Below are 26190 nucleotides of genomic sequence, written 5' to 3'. Positions count from 1 at the left end.
GGTGGGAGGAAATAGATGGGGAAGAGGTCACCCACTCCTGTCCTAATTGGAGGGAAAAGGGAATGAAATGGCAAACCTATTTTTCCTGATGCTTTCTCTTTTCCTTTCCTTCTTTCCAGAGCTGGGTACTCTGCCCTGCTCAATAATGGTATGAAGGTTGCATTGGCTCCTTCCCATTCTTTCTCTAGTAAAAAAATTTGGTTTTCCTGACTCCCTTTACGTCAGTGCCATCCACCCCCAACCTGAAGAATCATTTTGGTCTGTGAAAATGCAGAGAATGAAATTTGTGTGAGCAGTCAAGGATGTCCTGCTGTTTGCCTAGCTTTCATGTGGAAATTTCTGCTGTTTTTCCTTTCTGCACTCAAAAAATCTACTTCAGGGATATAGTATACTGTAAAAATGTTATACAGCTTTATGTACCCCATTGATTACAACAAATAAAATCTGAAAACTAGGGTGATGGTTACAACTGAATTCACAAACGTTTTTAAGGCAATGTTTAAAGCATACTATAGTTCACAATTTATGCTAAGAGTTATAGCTGGAAAAGTAAAGGGTTGGTTTTGCCCCTGGTGTAGCCTCACTTCAACAGGGCCCCAGCAGTGACCATCAGGGAGTCTTGGCTCACAGTGGTAAGAGGCTTTTTTCTCTTGAGACACCACTGGAAACGTTGCTTCATTTTTGTAGACTGTCAGTCATGAGTCAGAAGTGAAGCAACTCTTTAAAATTTCAGGAGGGAAAAAAGGATTTGGGTTCTGTTAACCCAGCCCCTTCAGATATTACTGCTGTTTGTGTCTAGGCGGTAGAGCAGCTGAGAAACAGAATTATTGTATCTGATGTTCTGATGCAGTCTGAAGCTATTTGTCCTGCAAAGTGACTGTGTTTGATGCATTTGTTAATTAGAGGAGATAATAGATTACGGGGAGCTTTTTGCTGGATTGGTGATGTAATTCTTTGTCGATATAAAGAGTTGGACTCTTAGATTGGATCTGAGAGCCAATACGATGTGTTTTGCTTAGGTATAACTGATGTTTTCACAAAATCACAGAATTGTAGGGCTTGGAAGGGACCTCAAGAGATCATCGGGTCCAACTACCATGTTTTGACTTGCTGCATCATGTTACTAAAGTTACTAAAGTTACAAAAGTTACAAGTTACTAAATCTCATTGAATGTTTTAAAAGTAATTACCATTTTACCAGAAAATGTGGTTTACCAGAAAACTACATAGCACTTAAAGGTTTTCACCCTTGGCCATGTGTGCATATGCAGCCCATATGTGCATCCAGTGCTTGAGCACAGGCTTGCCTGTCATACTTTGATAACTTTGGTATTCACGTTATTGAGCATGCTAAGGGATTTTTTTGCCAAATAAGCATTTTTGGCCAACTATGAGGTGTGAAAGAGGACTGGGGAAACTAGAGTTCTGCTTCCTCTGTGCTGGGCACTGTTTTGGTGGGATAGATGTGGGAGCCTGCGGGAAGCTGTGTCCCTGTCTGCCAGGGCTGCCACTTTCCAATCCCTCTCCTCTGGGGGTGAGGGAAAGGCAGAGGGCAGCATGCAGGCTGAACAGCAGTGGGGGGGTAGGACATCCCACAGGGCGCCCGTCTTCCCTTTTCAGAAAGGGTCAGTGTGGAATCCTTCTGCCTGCCCTTCAGAGTTCAAACAGAGAAATCCTGGCAGCCCATAGAGCATGGAGGTGGCTTGTGAAGGGGGCTCTAATGCTGTTCCTGTGGGAAGATGAGCCTTACCTCATGGCAATGAACTGGTAACCTGGACTGCTGTCCAAGGCTATAAATAACGTTCAGTCCTGGACAAGTAACAGGAAATTCAGTTGCTGGGCTGTGCATTCATCGTGCAGCACTGGGAGGAGATGTAGAGTTTGTAATAAAAGTTTAAAGAGAAAATATAGCTGAATTTGACTATTTCACAGCTCAAGCTTGCTCCTTAAAATGCTGCGGTGGGTGGAACTTGTCAGAAGCTGAGGCACAAATTCTGAAAGGCCTTCTAATGAGGGAAAGAAAACTGGAAAGCAAACTGAAATACAGGTAACTTAAAGTTAAACTACAGTAAATCAGGCACAATTTACCAACAGGCCTTAAATATTTCTGAGCAGAAAACATGTGGGGGCACCCTGCTTAATGTGAAGTTGCATTCCCTTCCTGGCGTGGCGATCACAGCGTCACCAAAGCCTAGTGGCCAGTAATGAATGTGTTGCACTCGAAGATCCCTCCAGGGTTCTGATTCAATCTTTTGAGTTATAGGATCAGGACAAAATGAACTATTTTTCAGGCTTGTAAATATGTGACAAATGACAGTGCAGGAACTATTGATTCCAATCACACTGATACAATGTTTCATAGTCAGGACGGACCCGCTTTACAAATTACTTGCAAGTTGAACAGCAAAGCCATACATAACATGCTTCAAACCGTATCAATCTTCTAGGGTGTTTCTGTCACTAGTTGCCTTCAGATTTGAATAAAATGCTCCAAATTGAAATGTGTTTTTTTAAATATTTTCCTGGGTGAAGGCAGTGCTTTGCCTTGAAGCCGAGTCAGATAAGGGGACTCAGGCCCCCTAAGTAGGGTTTGGGTTTTTGTACAGTGCCGAGCACATCTGTCATCTGTGTAATGTTAGCAATGCCTAAAATAGCCTGCAGGTGTGAGTAACTGGCTATCCTCTACATAGGGGTTGTTCCTGGGATGTAAGAAACGCTTAAGATCAATCTAGGACACCTCTGCTGATTCTGAGGAGCCAGTTAAGTTTTTCTGGAAGTGTCTTAGCGATTATGTCCATTATTTCAAAATGTGGTTAAATTTGCCGTGCATTTCTGAATCTAAGATGACTTTAATATTTGAAGTAATCTTGTTTATATATAAAACAATTAGGAATATTTTAGAGTCCAAGCTAATAGAAATTTGTTACATTCTTGGGAAAAAAAGCAGTAATAAAGAAAAAATTGTATGTTGCATTACACATGCTGTATCTCGCGCAAACTGTTATCTTCGGGGAGATGCTCAGAGCATCTCTGCACATGGCAAGTTGTTAATGTCACTAACTGTATTAATGGAAAGTGTTTACATACAATGGTAATGAGGGCAATATAATAATTATACAAAATGGGGAAAAAAAAAACAAACTCTAGTCTAGTAACTTTTGTATAGAAAGTTTTTTGGGTTGTTTGTAATAGGTAGGGACTTACGATATTAATAATGCTTGAAATCTCTGTATAGAGATTTCTGTATGTGCTCTGTATAGAATTCAAATGAAAGCTTTGTTTTAATTAGGGATAAAATTACAGGAGGTTTAGCAAAGAAAAGCTCCTTTGATTCACAGGTAATAAATGACCTATGATGCTTTTCAGTGGGATGTGAATAAACAGCTTCACCTGAGAACTGTTCTTGGTCAATAGCAGACATCTTCAGAGTTAGTTGCAGCAGGAAAGTAATAAAAAGAAATATCCATGTTTCTAATGAGTGATTATAGTGTACTTTGAGCCACAGAAAGGGGTGCAATAGTTTGAGCTATGTAACAACTATCTGTGTTTTCTGGCTTGCTACTGTTATTCAAAATTCAGCCTTAGTTCACCTTGCTTTATTTCCTTAAAGGATCCCCGCACGATAATTTATTATAGACATTTTTCCTTGCTGCTTGAGGGAACAAGCCATCTGTGTATCATAAAGATATGATAAAATACTTCAGTGCGTTTGTAAGTCAGAACTAGATGGTTATTACACAGAGAAGCTCTTGCTCATGAAGGTACTTCTACTACTTTGAGCACTGCTGAACCAGACAGGATGTAGTCTCATCCTTCACTTCACACCCAATTGCAGAATCAGGTTGGGAGGGACCTTAAAGACCACCTGGTTCTCTCCCCATGGCAAGGGGGTGGACACCTTAAGACCAGGTTACCCAAAGCCCATCCAACCTGGCTTTGAACATTGCCAGGGATGGGGCAGCCACACTTCTCTGGGCAGCCTGTGCCAGGGCCTCGCTGCCCTTCCTTTTCTTTCCTGTCCTCTCATATCTCTTTTTCTCCTCCATTAAACTGAGATAAACCAAAAGGCAGGAGAGGTTAGGGAAACAGCAATGCTACCGCTAACCTCTCATTAGGAAGTCAAGCTTCTGGAAAGGTTGTAATTAAGGAGGGTTTTGTTTGACCACATGCCCGTATCAAACCATATCATTGGCTGAGCCTACCCAAGCCAGGTCAAGCTTCTACTGACCTCGCTAAGTGAAGTCTTAGGCAGAAAGCTATTTTAACAGTAGTATGCTGCTAAATCTAAATTGTAGTTGCCTGACATTTATTTGGCTGTGCAGGCTGTGGCTATAACCCGGTCAAACTGCAGAGAATTCAGCTTTGCCAAGCCAGGCTGTGCCAGATGTGTGGTTTCCCAAGTGATTTTTTTTTCTCAAGCTGGAATCCATATTTTTTTTGCTGCTTCACTTGGTTGATCAATGGGTCCCATTCAGCGGTAATATTGACTGAGAAAACTAGCTCAGAATGTCAGATGAAGTTCATACTGCTCCAGTCTATAGGAGGCAGTTGTAATCATCAGCATTTTATAGCACAGCAATGGCACAAAGCAAGAGGTTTTATCTAGTCCTTTCCCAGATCTACAGGAAGATGTTCCAGTGCTTTGTCATGTTGTTAGGGAAGCATTTAACTGCAACTTTTTCACTGACCTCTGTTACTCTTTGGGCCCATGTGTTTGTTATTCTATAACTGGCTTGGTTCACAATATCTGACCCAATATTCACAGATAAATCTGTTCCTCAAATTATAGGGTTGTATGCAATAATTGGTTCAGGTCTTGCATTTAATCCAGTGCACTGTGACATATCTTGTTGACATCTATAATTTGAAAAGGGAGACTCACACCTTTTTTTTTTTCTAAATAAGGCAAAGGAAAATACTGTAGTAGGTTCCAAATGCACTTTACAAAACACCTGTAAGGGCTAGAGAAAACCTCCAGCAAACAGAAGCTTAAGTATCACAGATCCTTATGGTTGTCTCAGTTAATTCAAATCTAAAGTTGACAACTTTATTTGATGTTAGCTAGTTAAAAGATCAGAATTTGTATTCGCCCCTTTCCTTTGAGTATTCCATAGAAGTTTAACGCTCCTGAATTTCTTTGCATTTGAACGATACGTGGCACAGGTTCTGATGCAGAAGTGAAAGAAAACACAAGATTTCTCATTCCCTTTCCATCCTCAACAAGGTGTTGCTGCTGGGTGGTGGAAAACGGAGCAGCAGCTCCACGAGCAGAGGGACAGAGTTGGCTCACTGGTCAGTTCAGCTGGTGCACTGGCAGGTCAGACTGTGTATGAACCTGATGAAAAAATGTTTCCAGTATGTCTGAGGGAAATCTATGGGAAGGGGAAATAGAGCAAGGCTGTGACCTTAGCTCTTATATTCTCAGAAATACATACTGACTCCAGCTGAGAGCTTTCAGGAAAACCACAATTAAACCTTTTTCTATTTATAGTCTACAGAGTGTGTATGATCTGTCTGCTGTGTGTATTCAGGTTGGACATGTTTGCATCAAAAAGCTCTGGGAGGCCATATGGGTAAACTTGCAATGCTTCACTGGATTAGCAATTTCTGAATCTGGCATCCTGGGTGAGAGACTTGGTTCCTGAGAACAGAATTTCTAATAAATTTAAACTTAAATCTTGCTTAAGTATTTGATGCTTTCCTCACAGGAGAGATGCTCTAGTTCCTTCATCTTTGTGGTCCTTTGGACTCTCTCCAGTGTGTCCATGCCAGCCTTAATTTTGTCGATTCTTGAACCCTGCTCTGTGCCTGCGCAGCTTGTTTGGGCTTCCAGCCTACCAGCTCCTTTCTTTGGAGCTGCATAAAAACCGTAGGAAAACAGGTACATGTCTGTCCTGTAAACTTCCATTTCCAGCCGTGCTGCTGTGCACTCAGCCATGTGGATGCCTGCTTGCTAACCCTAAATGTGTAATAAGCACCTTTAATTTGTTATCTTTATGTCATTAAAAACAATACCCAACTTTATTCTGTTTTCTTAAATGCTAGAGCCTGGATGCAGCCCCACTTGTGAAGTGCGTGCTATAGTGGTTCACAGCAGGGGCACCTGCGGAGTCCTGCTGCTCCTGGTGCCCACGCTGCCAGTGAGAAGGGATTATGTCTTGGCAGGGTTTCTTCACAGTCCTTGAGAGGATATCTTCTGCCTCTGAACTTGCACAGAGGGTGACAGGCTGCAAGGAATTGCAAGGCTGCTCCATCTGCATGCAGACCTCAGGAGCAGCAGATGGCTGGCTGCTGTTATTATACTGTGCGTCTTTCCCTGAAGAATTAAGGTTGTCCAAGTGTAATAACCTCTCCTTTTCATCTCAGGATTGCTCTCAAACAACAGCTAAAAGGGGGAAAAGCACCGATAAAACATCATCACTTATCTTGGCTACTGTATTTGGATCTCCTGTGAATTTTGTGACATAGCCAAAGAAAAACTTAAATACTTAGTTGGCACCAAAATTGGAGGAAAATGGAGGAAGAAAATCTCTCCAGTTTAAATGGAGACAGATTGAATTGTGTGAATAAAGCTCTTGTGTAGAATTCATAAAACCTGTTAAGAAAAAGGGGACATTACCTAAAATCCTGGGAGAACTGAAGTGATACTGCAACATCCCTGAATGATCCTCACATGAGCTCTTACTCCTTAGCATTCTTCCCCACTCGGAATGTTCTTCATTACCCATGAAAACATAGAAAATGATGTACGTATCTAATTTTAAATGTAACAATGTTTATCTCCTCAGGTGCCTGCTATATTTCATTAACACTGAGTAATGCCACCCTTCTAAGTAATGAAATGCATCCCTAATAGAGCAATGTTTTTGAGATATAATCAAGTGGACTTTGAAGTGTCCAGTACTTGAAAACTCATCAGACCTTATTTTAATTTTCATGGCATTAAGTCCAGTAATATTCTTTAGCGAATGAGCAGCACAAGACTTCTGCTGAGGAGATAAAAAAAAAAAAAAAAAAAAAAAACTCATTCTCAGAATTTGAATCTGCTGTTCAATTTAGAAATTGCTGAACTATTTGTCTTGTTTTCTGTGTATGTATCACAATTTTATTCAGTGTTTAAGACAAGCTTGTGTGCATGATTTTGCTCAAATAGCCTCCTTCTTAAAACATATCAAGCAACTCCTCCCAGCATGAAACAAATTACCTATTGGGAATCTAAACCAGAAATCATTGATAGATCATAATCGGGTCTTCAGGGTTAGCTTGAATCATAGTCCTTTGGGTGAAAGGTCAGAACTTCAAATACTTCCCAATTCGTTATTTCCTTTCTTAATAGCATTCGCTTAGATACAGCTGTTAGTACTTCCAGGCCCAAATGTGTGGCCTTGTTTGATAAAGATAAGATGTCATTCTGGAAAGCTCGTGTGCAATTTCTCCTTAACTTTGTAGCAGAAGCACTAAACAATCAAACCAATAGCCAGATCACTTGTACGTACTATCCCCTACGTTAAAAGCTGAGTATGACAGGTAGAGTAGGAAAAATTGTGTTTTCTGTAATTAAATATTTTGAGTCTATCCAACTAAAATCAGCTGAAAATTAAAGGACTTGGCTGATGTCAATTTTCTTATCCTGCTCATAGGGAAACTTTGTACCTGTGTAAAGGCAAATTCATGGACTATAAGTTGTACATAAGTGGTACACACAACCGACACAGACTTTGTAGAGGTCTGCTCTTTAAAGGTATGTCCAGGAGTAGAAAGGACAGAAGCAAAGTCCAATAATCCCCTCCTAGCAGAATGGGTCCCCAGGGGGCCAATCAGGTGGGTATAAGTCACATCAATCCTCTGGCTCAACCTGTATTTTACCTGGTCACAGGTTAGTAACTATGGCTAAACTGGCTGGGGTGGCCTGGGCTGCTCTGCAGAGAGAGCTAGCCTGCAAGGGCTGCTTTTGTGAACTTCTTGTCCTGGAGTACAGAAGTCATGCGTGCTGTCTCAGCTGGTGGTAACGGGCACAGCTTGTCACAAGTGGTGTACTGGAGCACCTTGGGATGGAGGCTGGTGCCATTTGTAGGGTATTTTCCCAAGGGAACACAGTGCTTATAGGGAGGGGCCTTCAGGAAGCAAAGTTGGTTTGGCAACTAGTAGTCTCTTAAAGTAGTGTTTTGTCATTTACTTGTGTGTCAGTGTTTTCAGAACCTTAATTTAATCAATAGTTTACAAATGGTTGGAATTAAATGTCAAGTGAAACTTCAAAATCTAGGTAAATGCATTAACTTTAAACAGAAGCTCTTCTTTCCTATTTCAAGTAAGCAATTTAGTCTTTGGCATTCTTAATTTTTTTAAAAGGTTTTTATGCACCTTTAAAATATTTTGTTCCTTTCCTAACTGATAGGAATATATATATATATGTATGTATGCATATATATATATATATTTTAAGCTGTTACTTCACCTTGCGCTTCTCACTCTGTCCACCAGTCCCTAGGCTGGTAAGTCATTCCCCTGCACCCGCTGAGTGCAAGTTAAAACCTTGGCAACCTCTTGCTGTTTCTATATGCAGTCTGGGTATGCCTTTAGACCATAGGAACTCTGTTAGTGATTTATTTAATAAGCTGTACCTATTCCTTTTTTTTTTTTTCTTTTACCATACTGAAAGAATAAAATGGGTGCCCAAGTAAAAAGAACTGCGAATGTATACGTTGAAAGTGATTTTGTGGAGCCATGTCATTTTTTTCTCTCTGCTGAAGACTTTGTTCATCAGAAGCTTTTCCTCAGATATACTTTCAAATGATCAGCTGAATGGCTAATTGTGTGTTTTCATCTCTGAAGTTGTCCTGCTTAGCATGACACCCAGGAAACTGTTATTGAACAGTTCAACATTAATTCCAGGAAATAGGTAACACTGTTTTCTTGTTGCAGTGCTGTATTCCCACTGTATTTCCTGTTGTTTAGCACGTTGGTTCTGGAGACGCAGTGAATGAAATTTGCGTCCAGCTTTTCCAAGCACAAGCGTACAAAGCACCATTGGTCAGTGCCAGCTATGTTCACAGCTTCATAACTAAAAGTTGCATAATTTGAAAGGGAGCAGAAGGCTATTGAAACATATGGTAGGTCATTCTGATTGACCTTACAAGCATCCAAAGTGATTTCAGGGCCAAATCTAAATCAATAAATACAGTTTCTGTCCAGAATAAGTTTATTCCTGTCATTGTCAGGAGGTAATCTGTGTGCATCTGAATTCTTATCAGTGCTTCCAGGTTTAAAATTTTGGATGCACATTGTGCTCTCAAGCTGAAACTTGGGCTGTGACATTGCATTGCACGCAACCAGAGCTGAGGTCAATAGAAAAATGGCAAAGCTCATATGCAGACGATGAGTATAAGCTGAAACACCAATATGCTTCATTTATGTGTAAGCTATTCATGCTTTCGCTATGAGAAAAATATTAATTGGTACTAAAATGAAGGTTAATAGAAGTAAAGCCAAAACATTCAATATTAACAAATTAATGCTACTAGATAAATGTCTTCAATTATGATCTGTTTCATTTAGTTGCGGAGGGAGAATCAGGTAGAGATAATAGTAGCAATCAATTCCTACTATTTGGGTGAAGTAGAAATTATGAAATAAAACAATTAGTTTAAACACAGTTACTTAAAATGGAGGTTAAACAAATCCATAGGTTGTAACTGTCACCACAAATCATGTTCCTGCAGAATAGCCAATGCTCTGAGATACAGAAGAAGCCATATCTGATTCAAAAACTTAAAGCTCAAAAACAAATTCGTGGAGAAGTTAGTTACACATTTCCATAAATCCTGGTTTGTCTGTAAATACACTAGTGCAGACTTTAAAGGAGTCTTTCTATTCAATCACTTATAATGGGATTATTCTGGTACACACTATAGAAGGGATTTTCCATGCATCAGCTGCTATTGTATGACCATACATAATTGGGTCTAAGTGCTTACATCAGCTGCCTATTATGTGAAATTAATTTTTGGAACATATGTTGTTGTATTTATACCATTGTTGTTTCATGCTAGATTAATTCTTCAAGGGTTACAATCACATGACACTTATCATTTTAATTATGCCTCTTTAGTTGCAACATATGACAGCTTTTGACTTCTCACCCTCTCCTTCTGCATGTGTGACAGATAAAATTATTAATAAATGCTTGTTTATTATGTAGTTATGCTGTACATGTCCACAGGGTGTAGGTTGGCCTCATGTATTTTACCCACAGTACAGTGTCAGCAGCGCCTTTGTGGTTTGCTAATGAGCTAAATCCCTCTAACACCACACACACTCTAAACTGCCAAAAGCCGTTTACACATTTGAACATATACAAAGACTCAGCTGGATCCTTTGTATAAAAGATCAACTCTTTATTCCAATTAAAGATGAGCTGGCCTGGCTTGGTCCAAGCAATTAAAAACTGGAAGTAATGAACAGAATTGATGGACAAGGGGGTTTCATAGCAACATTAGACTTTGTGATAGTAAACAGGTATTTTTACAGATTTTTTTTTTAAACCTGATAGGGAATGAGAAAATAGGTTCCAGAGAACCCTTTTCCTCATGTTTGTCTCTGAGATGTGTAAGAGTCCTGGCTTCAGCAAAGTCTCATTTCTGGCAAGAAGCTAGTTCTGGCTGTAAACAGATAGAAAGAGGAATGTTTTGGCATAACTTAGTGCATTTAAACCCTGATATTCTCTGCACCATCACTTCCTTCTGAGGTTTGAATTGCACGCTACTTGACATAGATTTTACCATTTCAATTAAGAGCCTTTTCATTAGTCAATTCAAAACATTTTGGCTTTAAATAAAAAGTTTGAAACTGTCAGCTTCGGAGCCTGCTAGGCAAATTTTTATGTTACTTTTCCCTTTCCCACTAATTTTGTCTTGTTCAAAACATCTGAAACTAACTATGTACATACTTAAGTCTTTTTTTTTTTTTCCATGGAACTGGTTTGTCAGCGAGAGCTGGCTGGCTGAGTCACGGACAAGGGCGGCTGCCTGTGTGAAAGAAAGGAGCATGCACGCAGTGCTGCTCAGCGTGTGAAGATACTCTAGAATGCTTCCTATCCCTTTTAGTAACAATAATATCGAAGCATCAGCTAATGGTGATGCTAATGGGCAGTAGCTTTGCAGGCAGAAGCCCGATTAGAATGTTTTTCAGCATGGGTCGATACAAGACATTGTTTTCAAATGCTCTCTTTGTGTTTAGTGGCATAGGACCCTTCTAAACTCTTGTGCCTGCAGTTCACAAGCAACAGGTAGCTGGACGCAGTGGATTCCAAGTGGAAGTTTATGGTTACAAATTGATGGTACTGTTTTTTCTACTCTGTTTAGGCAGCCCTGCTCACTCTTGGCTCATTAGGACCACTGGTTAGTCCTGAATGTCCTCCTGTCTTCCAGCTGGGGCTCTGTAGCTTGTGTGCAGGACAGCATGCTGGCTCTCCTGTGCCACTGTGGCCCCCTGGTAAGGAAACAGCTTGTTCAAGTTATAATAGCCAACACAAAATGGGAAACCATTATGATTTTATAGATATGTCTGAACATAGAAGAATGGTTTAAGAGCTACCTGACCCAGGTGTTGTTTCATGTTAAAGCAACTTTTGAATCATTTGCCACATGTAATAATACAGTTCTTGACTAGACATAGACCAAACAGTGTGTACATTGCCTAAGTTTTTTCATAATCATCAGAAAGTATTAATGAAGTCCTACAAAGTATGTGATTTGACAACCTTAGAAAAAGAGTACCTACTGAATTAAATATTGCCTTTAGTGAGGGCTTTATATCAAAGGACAGAGCAAAGCTTTTGTGTTCTTTCTCAAGAGCTGAAATGCCTACTGTTCCAATTAATTTAACTCTGTTGGATAAAGGGAAGAAAAACTCGTGTTAGTGTGATACCATTTCAAGGAATGGAGTTCCGTGATCTGAAGGAAAGCAGAAGCTCATGTGTCCTGGTAGTGTTTGAAAACAATTCTGCAATTTTCTTCCTTAAAAGTAGTGATAAAGGCAGAAAAATCTCAAATCTGAGCAAGGTCTGGAAAGTTATTCAAATGCCTCATGCTAATGTGAAGATGCAGGCTCTTCAGAACTCTGCAGCTGTTGGGAATTGGATGTCTGTGCTCTCTTAAAAATCCCAGTGGGCAAAATCTACTGTGTTAAATGCCTGAATGTCTCCACTTTCTGTATTTCTGAAAATTCATGTAAAATCTTATTTTTGGTGCTGGACAGAAATCTCCATTAACATTCAATGAGACTGCTTTTGAAGTGTTTGTATGTCACATGTTGCCATAACACTTGCCTTTTATAATCGCGTAATCCAGCAGGATTCTCCATAACTTTGAAGGGTGGCACAGGATAACCTTCCCCACGCATCAGTTAAAACACATCACCGGGAGCTGGGGGGAGGGCTGGTCTTGTTCTTGCTGTGTTTTTACGTCTTCTGTTTTTTCACCTCCATAACCTTGTCTGATGGGCATCCCTCACATTTACAATGCCTGATGTGCTTCCTGACATCTGTTCAATTTGATTTTCTATAATTTCCATTGATGCCCCTGTTTTCCTGCCATTAAACTAGTATATTGCCCAGCTGTATTCTGGGTCAAGAACAGGCAATCTTTTAAATCTAGTATAAGGTGAAATATGACTGTGGAATGGGGAAGGGAGGAGGGGGGAAGAAGAAAGGGTAAGACGAGGACTAGAAAACTGACTGAGGGGTTGTCTGTCCTAGAAAGGGATGGTGTGTGTTTATCTGGGAGAGTGGAAGGGAGTGAAGGTGCATGTATATTTAAAGAAATATATCTGTAGGCACTGGAAGGCTATGTACGCCTGGCAGGTGAAATGCTGTCCGTAGCAGAGATGAATACAAGCAGACAATATCAGCCTCCCTACCCCACAGTGACTAGCCATTGACCTTAACCCTGAAGGAAAGGGGCACTCTCACTAGGGGAATTGCATGCTTACTCAGCCCTAAGCCACATCTGAGCCGAAGCCACCAATTTTCCCAAATTATGTGTGATGCTTTTGAAATGTGGACTATTGTCCACCAGGGACTAAGCTAAAATGACTGAATTCATTTCACTTAAGTTTTCAATGGCAGTAACGTTATTTTAAAAAAATACCAAGTATAAAACATTTATCATTCTGATTTTATTCATCTTTGTCATTTACTTATGTTTCATGGTAGTTTGTAAAAGGCAGTGAAGTTAATGTCCCATTATTTCAAACCCCTAAGGTTAGATTTTCAGGCTTAAATTGAATTTAAAAACCACATGTATAGTTAATTTGTACATTAACAAAACTTCTATCAATCAAAAGAGCCTTGGGCTTTTGCAGATTTTTTTTTCCATGTTTTACTGAAATTGTTAATAGCTGAAAAAGCCTAGAGATACTCTGGCAAATACTCTGAAATGCTTCCTTAAGTGAATTTTTAACATTCTTCTCCTTTGCAAAATAACACAGAAAGGTAAAACCTGGTGTGCCTTTGGTCACTGGTGCCAGGCCAGTACTGTCAGAGCATCCCCTAACGGTGTTGTTAGCAAGTGTAATGACACTTCTAGCAGGCAGTTTGTGGTGGAGTTTTTTAGCAAACTAAGCCATGGAGCTTTTAACTGAACGTTTTGAAGGACTTTGAATCAACTGGCAAACTTTAAAATTGTTACTTTGTCAGGAAATCTATAATTATTTCTTTCACTGAGAAATTTTTAGAACGGGCTCTGTCATGTTTGTCAAGAGACAATGAAAATTGGTCACATCGGTCTTGGTGACAGAATGATAATGTGCTTTTTATTAACATCTTAAAAATGCTGTTTTTCATAAAAATGAGGTTTTAGGGAAATCCTGCTGTTGATTCAGTTTTGAAAGAAAGTAGAAAAAGCCCAGGCAATGGAGTTTGCCTGTGTCACAAACTGTGTCCTACACAGATGGAGAAGGATGGTACTGAGTATGTCCTCCAAAGCCTCAGCTGTGAATCCCCACACGTTTGGCTGCTTGCAGAGCTGTACGTTTTGTAAATGCCCATAAAGCTGCCTCCCATCTTGACTTGAGCTGCAGAATTAGGGACAGCCTTAAGCCCTGTCTTGCTTCAGCACTCTCTAAACCTGCCTGAGGCCACACAAGTGCTGAAAAATCAATTACGTGATAGCCTACTCCTCTGTGGTCAATTGCTTGCAGCACAAAACTAACTTTTGGCAGGGTTGAGGATGAGCAGAAGTAGAGGCAGCCAGCCCAAACGTGTTCCATTTGGACAAAGGATGGAATATAGGAACTGCTCTGAAATAACCAAGGGTCCAAGATGATCTAAGCTTTAATGTATATGTGTGTGTATATATATAACATATATTCTCCCCCAAACTGCCTTTATGCTTTCCTTTCCCACAAAAAGAAATCTAGTCTGCAGTCATCCTCTTTCTGGAAACCTCCTTTACTCTGAAGTAAAAAGCGAACAGTGACGTGACCCAGTTAATAACCAGGCAGTTGCAGCTCTTGCCTGTGTGATTATAATGGAGAGGCTCGCACCTTCACCGACTGACCTATGGCCTGTATTCACACTTACAGAACATTGTAAGCTTGTTTCCATAACATTTCCTCTTACCTGCTGTATTTATTTGTTGCATTTGTGGTTGTTTTGTTTGGTTGTTTCCACTGCTTGGGGCAGGAACCTTAAGAGGCCTGATGGGGCTTCTCCTGGTGTACGTCGTAGTCAGCGGTGCATCTCCTTTTCATAGGAGGAGAAAAGTGATAGAATTTGTGACTTTCAGTTCTTTGGGAATAAAATTCTTATCTGTATGTATAATTATTTTAGACTTTGGAAGAGAACTGGAAATTACCTGCCAGGCATTTTCACCTCAGTTCAGCTCAAAGCCTGCTTGTGTAGCTTGGTAATGGTTAAAAGAATAAATCTGGTCTCTACCTGATAATCATGTTTCTTTCTGCATTACTTAACATTGTAGTAGGACTGAAAATGAATTTTTTCCCTGGTTTTAAACCACTTTGACAATAAGTTCAGTAGCTGGTCTTCTATATCCATGCCTGTGTAGTAGTGGTTCCAAGCTATGTGTCTGTGTGTGCTGAGCTGACCTCACCCCTCCTGATCAGCTGGAGGGGTACATCAAGATCTACCAGATCTGGAAAAGAAACAGCATGGGTAACAGCTGACTCACATTCTTCCCTGGGAAGTCCCTGCGTTTCCCCACGTCTGCTTCTACTCTGTGTGCGCTGGGCAGTGGTTGCAGGTAGGGCTTTGAGTACATAGTTCACGAAGTAGTGTGAAACTGAATGCAAGACCCTTCCAGCACCTGAAGTTTGGGGAAAGCTTGCAGGGAAATAATACTGTGCTATTGTTCTGAGAGACTCAAGGGCAGTTTTTCAGATCGGTCTTATTTTTTCTGGTCTGTATTACTCTAAGTTGCAGAAATATCCTTATCTATAGTTTAAAAAAGCAGCTACAGGAATGCAGTCAAAGGAGCATGAGAATGGCATGAAATAAATGTAATTTCAAACATACCCACCATTTTTCATCATTGAATTATACTGGCTGAAAAGCTTTCATCTATCCTCATCAGAATCTCATTACAGGTCAACTCACAAAGTAAAGTAATACTCAATAGAAGTAAAAGTGACAGAACTTAGGTCTTTATTTCCCAGTTGGCAGATGGCCCAATTCCACAATTATTCACCTTAGAGTAGTAGTAGTAGTCATACTACATAGTAGACATACTACATGTGAGTAATACCGAAGAGCTTAGTAGTGCTTTACCGGCAAAAATGATTTATATTTTGCATAAATGGTTCCTTTTCAGTTTGGAAGCAAAGAAGGTACTGTTTTCCTGTGTATCATGTGCTTTAGAATAACTGAGGCAATGACCGTGAGAATGGCTGTACCACAGTGGCCGTTACCTGGCTTCTGAGAGGGACCAAGAGCAGACTTTTAAGTACTGTCGCGGAGTGAGCACGTGATATCCTACCAACTTGATCTATTCTGCACTGGTTTGTGGCTCAGAACTTTGAGTCTGATGTGGTACCTTTTCTGTTCAGTAGCCCTCAATGGATTTTCCTTCCATGAATTTGCTTAGCTCCGTTTTGACCCTTTCTACCTATTACCAGATAATAGAATGTCTCAAGCTCTTTTCAATCCAGATGAAATTTGCTTTATAATCAGAGGAATGATTCTGCCTGAACAGAAATGATTATTTTCTTTTAAAAAACAACCTGTACCTACAGAGCAGATCCAGCAAGGCTGGCAAACCCTGCTGCTTCCTGCCTCTGTGGTGTCCTGCAGCACCAAGGCACAGCTGTTGGACACTTCAGATGGGTTAAAATTGCATCATGATGCGTAATGGAATGCTAGCGTAGCACAGGTGTAAGCAGGGGATGGGGAACACCATAACTGGAAGGCATAACAAACGTCAGCCTAATGTTCTGTACTCTGAGGAAAATTTGGTATAGTCCTTTAGGAAAGGGAGGAAGTCATCTCAAAATATTTGTTTCTAGGGGAAAAACATGTTTCCAAGCAAAACAGAGGAAAGAATTCCAGAGGAAGTTGTTTTATTTTGAAGCATCTTAGATCTTATTTCAAGGATTTGGGATAAAACTATTTTAAAAAAAATCTTTATTACAGACTGACTTGTGTATGTGTGCTCACACGTACACACGCAACGATTTTTGTTAGTTGTCTACAGGAGCATCTGCTGTTTGTAGAGCCTTGCAGATTCCCTCAGGTCCAGTTTTGTGTCTGAGGAGAGTGATGCTTCCCCAGAGCTCTGCTGTCTGTCTGCAAAGCTGGTTCCTTCCCCAGAGCTTAGCAGCTTCCCCATAGGATTAAAGCCACTTGCCTTCAGGGGCTTGTCTGACTGATGACACTGAAGGCTTTCATGTCTACAGCCTCTGGAAGTTCTTACTCTTTTATCGTAAGCATGTTTGGCTTACTGGCTTAGACACAGACAGCTTTTTCTCGCTACTTTAATTTTGGCTTTGGACGAATTGCCTCTTCCTAGAAAGAAATAAAGATGAAACGATAATAATCCCTCTGTCACAAAAGAATAGAGTTTCTGGATTTTATTCTTGCAGGCTAAATAGACTATTAAAAAAAATGTCAACCCAGTATATTAGCTTAGCTTAAACCTCTACCATTCCATGGTATCGCTATAAATGGCAGCGCTGCTAACTGGTCTGATTTTCAGTTCATAGAGTGCTAAAGAACATGTTTGAGATGTTCCCTGGTTCTAGGTGTACAGACCATTGGGGTGTACTGTTTGACAGGTGCCATGCCCTCAACCACTTGAAAGGGGCTTTGACTGTTTTTTGTTCTAATATCTTTACTGTGAATTATAAAGAAAATTGATTAAATGTCTTGGTGATTTCACTTTGAAAATTTAAACTGTCCTTTTATTTGTCTTGCAAAACGTGCCTAGTAGCTAACAAAAATTTTTTACTTCTCCAAAGTGCTTTCCGTTGCTGGAAATCCAGAATAATTAGGAATGCTCTCCTGTATGATGCCTGCGGTCTGAGTCCTGGATGCTAGATGAATGCGGACCCTCCCTGTCATCTCCAGCCTCATGGGGAGGCAGGGGGATACCTTTTACATGATTGAAAGCACCCAGCAAAGACTATTTTCCTTTCTCTCCAACTATCCCATTACTAGAAGACATAAGCTATTTTAACTCTTCTGTTTTTCAAGGTATCGCTCCTTCATTCACTTTTATCTTCCTTGACTAGGACAATCACCTCTCAATCAGGAAATGTGGTGATTACATAGCATTTTTATTTACTTTGGTAGTTACAGAAAATGCTACCCCAATAGCTCAGCAGGTCAGCATGGATAACTGGTACTCCTCATCCTGGTGCAGGCTTGCAGAGGCAAAGGCAGCACTACCTAGGTAATACAGCAGGGTCTGAACCCAGGGAGGACCAGCCCAATTAAGCAAGCGCTGTAGTAATGCTAGTGCTGTTATAGCTAAAAATATGCTATCAGAAATGCAATTTCAGGCAGTGTATGGGCAGATGTGGTTCTCTGCATGCCACTGGCTTCCCTGTGCATGCTGTATACCCACCCACATACGTCTTCCAGGAGATATATGTGAGGAGAAAAGCCCTACTCAGCCCCAGTCACTTCTAGAGCCCTACCAAGTTTGTTCACGGGAAACCTTGCTTTGCAGTTGCAACAAATTACAACTGCAGCTCTTGCAATGAATTTGAGTACTGTACTAATGAAAAGATGAACAGTGAAAATCATTCTTCATTTCTTTGTGCATATTTGAGAAATAGCAGTTCAGCCATCTAGGCGTGTCTGTATTGAGCTTAATTTCAAATAAGTAAATCTATGCTGATACTATCCTGTCTGAGCTATTGTCTGCATAAATAAATAAATATGCAGTACTGTTCTTCAGGTCCTTGTCATAATAAGGAGAAACGCATCATTTTTTCCTCAGAGTTCCAACTTGATAAGCAAACAAGTCCTTTTTCAGCTCCATTTGAAATCAATGTGAAGAAATTGATTTCAAAGCCTGGTGAATTCGGTTGGAGTTACTCCATTGACTTTTTATGTGCTGTCAGGTGTGCTCTGTAATAGTGGTATGATAGCACCTGAAACAGGAAAATTTTAATTTTAGAATAAGTGATGGGGTGATGAAATTCTTATTCTAATAAGACATTCCTGCAAGCTGGAGGAATAGCAGGGTAGGGCTTGACCACAGTATCTTAAGCACACAGAGCCCCCCTAAGAAAATGGTCTGTTTTTCAATCCACTTGGTGACTGCAACATCTGAATCAGCAACAACTGTGGTAGATCTAGTACAAATTTTTAAAGCTAAAGAAAGTATTTCTGAATTTCAAAAGTGAAGGCTGTACTCTGGATTCTTTCAGCTGTTCTTAATTAATTTCAAGTTAAATTGTATAGCCTGTTGTTCCAGTACCTTTGAAAAGTGCCTGGGGATGCCTGTGTGTGAAGGCAAGTATTAAAACTAATAATGATTGGGTGTTTTTTATTATCAAAGTGGGCTGTGCTGAATTACATCTGTATTTGAGGCAAAACATAAGAAAAACATTAATGTTCAGCTATTTGGAGCACCTCTTCCTAGATGGGAATTGAAATTGCAAAGTAACTTTCTTGTGCTCATATATTTAAGACCTTCAACCGTTTGCAAAGATAACAGCATGGCTTTTAGGGAACCATACCCGTTCACACTGGCTTCAGGATGACACAGATGTTTGTTATTCCCTGTACACAGTGTTCAGTGTTAACACCTTCTTTGATTTTTTTCTGCACCAGGGTGTACATAATAGCATCTGTAGATTTATTCCAAAGCAGCCATTAAATTAGTACAGTAGGCAGTTGCTCCCTCAAACACTATAAAGAGATGCTCCCTAGTGAACAGGGCAAATGTCACCTGTATTGGATCAGGCTATAGGTTATGGTTCCTTCTGCAATTAAATACAGACAGCCTTCAAATTCAAGCCTGTAATAGCTGATGTGGAAATAGTTGTGAATGTGAACCACTCAAATAACAGTACAAATGAATATCAGTGTCTGTTACTTTGAAGACTTTCATTGGTTTCCTTTATCCCCAGGTCTCCTAACAAGAGACCAGAAGCCTGACTCTGAGTACTCCTTATCTTCCATGTTACTGATTAGTTTTAAAATAAAGCAGCTAGCTCTTCAAGTACACGAGAGGGTTTGTGTTGATTTAACTGGAGAAATAGTTTTAAAAAAATAGATGCAAGACTTCCTAGACGTGAAAATGATGAGCTAGTTTATGTACATGTAATCAACTTCATTTTCCTTTTGAATCATAATCTGACTTGATACACAAGCTACTACCAGTTCTCCAAATCCTGCAGGAGGAAATGAACTTTGTAATGTCCATGTGCTGTTCATTAACATACATTATTAAATTTTGCTCTATTTTCTCCCTAATACCTACTAATCCTAAAGATTAAACCCGAAAGATTACAAACATGTAGCACACTGGCATAAAACCATAATAAAAATAAGTGCTAGAATGAGCATGAGCAAACAAAGCAGGTTACTTTTTAAAATATATCTCCAGGTGGTGTATGCCTAGCAAAATATGGACTGCTTTCATAGTGTTTCTGGCCTTGCTTGTGGAATTTTTCCACTTAATAAATGAGAGGAATGGGAGGAAGCCGTAAGTTGCTCTGTTAAACTTCAGTTTCTAAATACTGCTAGCCAGTGGTCCTAGCAAAAGACAAATGAAGCATTCTATACCACCTGCCTCAGGCAGACAAAGATTCCACTTGTTTTGTTGAAAAGTTCTCAATTCTAGAAGTTTTTTAATGACACTGAGCTGGAGATATGCTGAGGTAGATGATGCCTCTACATCGTTTACCCCTTCTTAAACAGTTAAGTCTGTCCAAAGGCAGGAAAACAGGGAGGACCAATGCAATACTTTAAATCAGTTTTAGCTTGATTTTTTTCTTGCTTAGATGTTCCACTGATTTGTCATTAATTTATTGAAGAATAAAAATCAGGAATCTTTGAAGTGTGTGATATTTTTCAGTCAACTGTTCCTTAACAGTTCAAGGTTGTTCTTGTAGAAAACTCAACATAAACACAAACTAAAATACTTTCTAACACGGGGCTTCTGGCTGAGCAGTAGGTAAAACTAATGGTATCTGAATTCATGTTGAAATAAATGTCACTGTGCCCTTTCAAATGAAGAAGCCTCAGTGTGGAATAGGGCATTGCTTTTGTTGGCTCGATGGCAGAAAAGTCCCTGAATGCAGAATAAGTAAGGGCAAGGAGAAAAGCCTGTAATGGAGCACAGGGAAATCCTGGGGGCTTGGCCCTGGAGATTGTCACCAGCCACTGGAAGCTGATTTTCCTCATCCCTGTTGGTGTGTACCTTGCCTGAGCCTCACTGGGTAAGGACAGGTTAATGTCCAGCTGCAGAACTGCCGAGGGGACAAGGTGAAGCTTATTCTTGTAAACGCAGCATTTCCATAATGCCACACGGGTCAGTGAGTGTTTGTCTACTGTATGGGGGGGGGGGGAGCTTGAAAATCCTGACTCGAGGCAACTACGCTTTAGTTACCTCACTAATGCAGTGTGTAAAAATAAAATTTCCTAATTTAGGAATGATCAGAACCCAAGAATTAGGAAGAGCTTTTTATTGTTGCTGTTGCTGGTGTGATATTATTGCAATTAATAAATTTGAATCAGGTCCTTAAGCATCTTTTTTATGATTTACAATGGATATAGAGCCATCAAGCCTATCAGAAGCATTAATCTTTAATATGAGGACAATTCAGTTATCTTGCCAGAAAATTTTAATTAGAAATTCTTCATCTGTGTGATGCTTAGCTGTAGTGTATCAAGTTTTGGCTGCAGGAAAATGTTTTAAGTTAATTAATTCTTAAGGAAAAAAGTTGTTCTGAAGGTTGAGCTTTGCTCTCATTTGCTAGATAGCTACTCAGTGCCTCTTCTGCCCTTGAGAAGAAACTTTTATAAATTGTTCCAATTTGAGAAGTTGAACGAGGCTTTCTGAAAACATGTGCTTATATCCCCTGAGTGTGAGTGGCTCTGGATGTACTGCCATGACAGGGAAGGTGCCCTAACTCTTCCAGGTGGGCTCCGTAACTCAACCAGCAGCCTTCTCATAGCAGTGGGATCACAATCTTTGAGATCAGGAACCAGGGCCCCAAGAAAGCTGATTGATGTAGATGATTTTCTCCTGAAGAAACAACAGCTGTAGTTGGTCAGAAATGGTAGCGCAATTAAATCTTTTTTGTGACATGATATATTATCAAAATGAGAATTTTTCTTTCATTCCAGGAAAACATTTCAGACATTATTATTGACAATATATTAGTGGTAAGCCTTGATTAAGATGATCTGTGCAACTGAAAAGCATATTTCAAAGTTTCTAATCTATCCTCAATTAAATTACACAGGAGCTAATATTTTTCTTTATTCAGCCAATTGCATAAACTGAGAGAATGCTTGCATTAAAAGAAAAAAGAAACTAATTCCAGGTATTTTAAAAAATAAATTCACAAGAAAAATCCCTAATCTAAGAATGATCTAATCCTGTGTATATATTTATCCATTTCCCACAACAGTGGTTATTCATTGTAATAGCTGAACTTACAGGAAATAGTTAGTGTTTTCCTATCTAATATGAAATAACAGATGTCTATTTCTTTTTAAATGCTTATGCACATATCTCTTTCAAGTAGCAAATTTAATTTCAAAGTCATATTGTGCCTCTTTCTGACCACCTTCCAACTGTTACGACATGAAAATAATACAAGAATTCATTGCCAATTCTTTTTGCTAGATCATGTTTTAAATATTTGATATGTAATCAGATTTATTTTTTATAATAAAAAAAATAGTTATCTGAAATCTGAAATTTTCCACTTCTCCTTGAAAATCTGCTACCTGAGTGCGTTTTTAAAAGCCTGCTCAAGCTGCTGACTCTATGACATCTTCGACAAAAGAAGATGAACGTCCACCATTCTGGAAACACCACCATTCTGGAAAAAAGAACGTCCACCATTCTGGAAGCATGCGTCTCACAAGCTCCTTTGTACCCTGGCTGCAGTAAAAGCTAGGCTATAACAGGGCTTGTTGATAATGGGCTGAGTACACTGGTGTTGTTTTGAGAACGTGGCCACCATACCCATAACCTATCAAAGCATCGATTAAAATCAGTGAAATTCAGGTTTTGACAAACCTGTGCTAGTGGTGTTTCTGTAGTTATTTTTTCACCAAAACTCTGCGCTTAGTGGAGCCTAGCTTTTCTCCTCCAGTTTCACACAACTAATATTATGCTATGCCACAAACAAGATGCATGAGGGTACGTTCTTCATAATCAACTACTTTCAAAGTTATCTTTTAAATCCAACATATTGCTAGTAATGTGCTGGTTTTCTGGAAAGAAGAAATCGTAATATGAATGAAGGTGTGTTTGAACCGGGCCTGACCTTGAGTTAGACAGTTCAGCTGTTTATTTAGGCCCTACGAGAAGCTTGTATGAAGGGCAAACAGCACAGATGGACCAGAACAGTGTGCTTTGTGGCCAGTGAGGAGCTACAGTGGTCTTATACTGAACCTTAGACTCTCTGGTTTGCTTGAACGTGTCACTGAAGAGACCTCTAAAATGGAGCAATGAAGCTAAATGAAATAGGGCTTTGCAGGGTGCATAAAATCATTGTTGAGCAAGAATCATTGTTTCTTTGACTTGTGCTTGTAAAACAAGCCATGTCTAATGCAGAAGAAAAACTGGAATAGTCTGAAATTTTCTTTGATCCATTTCACTTTTTCAGAGCTGAAAACTTAATATACAGCTCTTTTATACAACGTTCGGTGGCTCTTGCTATTGTGATTTTATTTTCAGGCTCAAACTTCTACATGTCTGAGTGTGTTTTTTACACGAGGTATGCTTTCAAATGACTTAAAATGTAGAAGATAAATGTACGCTATAACAAAATGCTTTCTGTCATCTTAAGAGCAAGCATACAAGTTACCTGTTTTTTTTTAAAGTCATGAAGTGCATTACTTTCTGTCTGCACCTCATCCTAAAGACTGGGTCCCAGACCCCGCAATAGAAGATGTTGTGTACGCATATGTTGTGTTTAGAAACCTAAGTCGGTAAGCTGTGAGGAAGCAGTAATAGATGAGATGTTGTTTAATTGCTGAGAAATTAATTTCTTATGTAAGTCCAAACTCATTAGTGGTAAAAATTAATGGAGGCTGGACTCTTTTGAAATTTGGCGTAGTCTGTCTCCAAACAATTGTATTCCTAGTTCCAACTTTCTCTCCCTATCTGGGAGAAGGCTAGTACAATAAGGGAATTAGCAAGGGGCTGCGGCTTCTCAGGATAGATGACGGAAGGGGATATTGAATGCCATTAAACTTTTTAAACTGAAGGACCACCTAGATGGTATGAGCACCTCATTACAGGGTTTCTTAAGTGTTTGTATTTTATAGATTATCTCATACTGAATTTCAGAAGTCTTGACCTCGAGGCTTACATGGCATTTTCGTCATTTAAATGATGCCACTAGTTTTATGAAGGCTGTAAAATAGTAAAATTCAGAAGAGGTACAGAGGTTCTCTTCTGTAGATCAGACTTGAAACCCAGAGGGTTGGTACAGACGGAAGTCTGCTACCCTTCCAGTAATGTCAACATCACCATAGCAGCACGTATAGTGCTTGTACATTTTCTAGTTCTGATTGAAAAGTTCAATGATTCAAGAAGACTTAACTTTTCTCCCTTCTGGAGATGGGCCCCAGGTCAGAAGTTGAGCATGTTGAAAGAGCTCTTCAGTAAAGTAGCTAGTGTAGGCTGCAAGTGTTCTCCATAATGTATTTGTGCAGTGGATCAATGGCTTAGATTTTCAGTGTCATAAATCTGAAAGTTCAACATCTTTCAAAAGCAATGCATGCTCTTACAAAAAATAACCTAATGGTTGAGTAGAGATTTCAGTAATGGGATCAACAGTGCTCATGGAAAGCAAAGTAGGAAAGGTATTTCAACTTGAAAGTTGAAATCCTAACAAAGCAATGTATTAATCAAATAAAGCAGATTTGTATAAATATAACATTTAGATTCTAAATCACAGATGTGTATAACCCAATAGTATACACTCAAAATTCATAGATGAATGTGCTAGTGAGCACTTAGCAAGCAGCATTGCAATGCTTCTGTATGTGTTAAATACCCGGACCTCAAAGACATGTATGCTTTGGCTACGTGGACATTTAGTTCTCATACTTCTAATTCATTTTGCTTGAATACTTGTAATATGGGACCAGATGCTGGCTAGAACACTCAGATGGGGATTTTAGGCACCCAAAATTGTATTTAGGACTTGAAAAGGTTCAGTGGCAGAAGAATCAAACAGTTACCCCCTGAAATCTAAATCATCAATTTGTGCAACTTCTTTCATACATTTGCAGGACCTTAGTGCTCCCAGCACTTTTGGTCTATGTTATGCTGGTACTCCGTATTCAACTGGGGGAATAGTAATAAAAGTGTATTTTCTTGGAAAGTTACGTGCTCTTTACAAAGTATGGATGTGAAACAGGCTAGCATGTTCATGTGTGTATGCCTGAAAATAGAATCCTTCCACAGATTTAATATTCTGTATCAAGAAATCTTCAAACCGCAATATGTATGGGATCTACCTTCCTTATAAGGGACTTATATTATTCTCTTTGATGAAAATCCTCTGGCTCTCAAATAGTGTGCATGAAGGCCTATTACATTCTCCTTTATTACAGCAACATCTCCTTGTGACATTCAAAATGCTTGTTTTTCAAGGATGCTGTTATAATTAGGTCCAAAGTGTTTGTAATAAATTCATAGAGATCAATGAATAGTTCATGAAATAGCTTCACATTCACTTGTGTGAAGCAGTAGTGCAGCAATATAAAAACTAAGAAAAGGCAGCTGAAGTCGCATACAAAATTAAATACTTTTCAGCTTTTGATATGAAGTTAAAAGGTTATGCTTTTCTTTTACTCTACATATGCAAGTGTTGTATTCGTCTCAAAATCCTTGGAAATCACTGAAAACTTGGAGATACTGAATTCCACCTTGTTCTTGCTGTGGGATTTCAAGGATTCCCATCTGAAAATACATCTAAACAAATAACCCCCGGGGGTACTAAATGCTTGGAGTCAGTTAACACAATAATAGGCTTTTAACATCTGCTCTAACTCTTGACTATAGGTTGCTGCTACCAACAAACATGAGGTGACCCATGAGCCAGGTAACTACTTGTTCACTATTTCTGTATATGTAACTTAAATGCTTTAAGAACCTCATGATAATTTGTGTCCATGTAATAAGATGGCACAGTAAGATTCAAATGCTACTTTGAAGGAATATCTTTAAAACATGCAGAAGCTTTTTTTTTTTTTTTACCACTTAGAATATGTATTTGCACTGTTGTGATGTAACAATTATTATTGGAACGTCTTACAAATCACACCTTATAAAGTCAAGTTATTGAACACAGCATACTTTATAAATAAACCAAACGCTTTATGACATGTAATGGACTCCATAAACACGTGGTCAGGCATTCTGACAGTTAAGGACATTGCCAGGCTAGAGCTGCATAATTAAATCAAAGATGGTTCTGAATTCACAGAATTAGGATTGTGAACATCTACTCTTTAGAATTCAATTTTAAACT

The sequence above is a fragment of the Oxyura jamaicensis genome, chromosome 10 (assembly GCF_011077185.1).
Source record: "Oxyura jamaicensis isolate SHBP4307 breed ruddy duck chromosome 10, BPBGC_Ojam_1.0, whole genome shotgun sequence".
Taxonomy (NCBI): domain Eukaryota; kingdom Metazoa; phylum Chordata; class Aves; order Anseriformes; family Anatidae; genus Oxyura; species Oxyura jamaicensis.
Note: the sequence above shows the minus strand (reverse complement) of the source record.